This window comes from Mandrillus leucophaeus, unplaced genomic scaffold (genome assembly GCF_000951045.1).
Source record: "Mandrillus leucophaeus isolate KB7577 unplaced genomic scaffold, Mleu.le_1.0 Scaffold337, whole genome shotgun sequence".
NCBI lineage: Eukaryota > Metazoa > Chordata > Mammalia > Primates > Cercopithecidae > Mandrillus > Mandrillus leucophaeus.
The window spans coordinates 1,831,395-1,832,810 of record NW_012103554.1 but is presented as its reverse complement, the minus strand read 5'-3'; positions in this window follow the sequence as shown (position 1 = coordinate 1,832,810).

Sequence of the window (1,416 nt, the reverse complement as noted above, 5' to 3'; positions counted from 1 at the left end):
CTTTCACCAACCCAATCTCCTAAGACCCTGCTCTATGCCTTTACAAAGTACATGTGTTGGGATAAGGTGATGTGGATGAGAAGTAGAGGGAATTTTTCCAAATCCAAATATCCAACTTTCAGCGCTCTCCATTGGTTCTGAATTGCCATTTTAAAGGAAGGTTTTAATGTCACCATTCTAAATTCCCTTCCCTCATAGAGGGTTAATGAAACAGTATTTTTTCTTTTTTTTTTTGAGATGGAGTCTCACACTTTTGTCCAGGCTGGAGTGCAGTGGAGCCATCTCAGCTCACTGCAAGCTCTGCCTCCCAAGTTCATGCCATTCTCCTGCCTCAGCCTCCCAAGTAGCTGGGATTACAGGCGCCAGCCACCACGCCTGGCTAATTTTTTGTATTTTTAGTAGAGACAGGGTTTTATCATGTTGGCCAGGCTGGTCTCGAACTCCTGACCTCAAGTGATCCTCCCGCCTCAGCCTCCCAAAGTGCTGGGATTACAGGCATGAGCCACCACGCCCGGGCAACAAAAGTTTTTAAAGACCACATTTTCACTTTCTCTGAACAATATCAAACAAAACGTGGACTTTTAAATGTTTTAACAACAAAACCTTTCCACATCCCCTAGACTGTTAATCTGGGAAGCATGCAACATTGTAAAACTGACTCATACTCATTTTATTTCATCCAATTCTACAATTATTTATTAGAAATTACGATGCGCTACTCTAAGATCTAAGACACAGTGCTAAAGATGACACATAGGGCCTCTGGCTTTCATGAAGCTTACATTCCAATGAAGACAGCAGGAAAACTAAGTAATCTGCTTATAGACAGATGCTCTATAAAGAAAGCTAAGGCTGGGTGCAGTGGCTCATGCCTGTAATTCCAGCACTTTGGGAGGCTGAGGCGGGTAGAATCACCTGAGGTCAGGAGTTCGAGACCAGCCTGGTCAACATGGAGAAACCCCATCTCTACTAAAAATACAAAGTTAGCCAGGCATGGTGGCGTGTGCCTGTAATCCTAGCTACTGGGGAGGCTGAGGGAGGAAAATTGCTTGAACCCGGGAGGCGGAGGTTGCAGAGCTGAGATGGTACCACTGCACTCTCCAGCCTGGGCAACAAGAGCGAAAATGCGTTTCAAAAAAAAAAAAATCTACACAAGAGGTGTAGAGAGGTGATGTGAAAAGTCAGGAAAATGGAACAGACTAGTTAAAGAACTTAAAATTTACTTCAGATTTAGACATCACCAGTTGAATTTTAAAAACAAAACAGTAGAGATTCTGGTTAAGTAGAAACTTGACTTTTAATCTAGCTTCTACACACAAGGCTTGGGAAGTTGCTTACTCTTTTTTTTTTTGATACGGAGTCTCGCTCTGTCGCCCAGGCTGGAGTGCAATGGCAGGATCTAGGCTCACTGAAAGC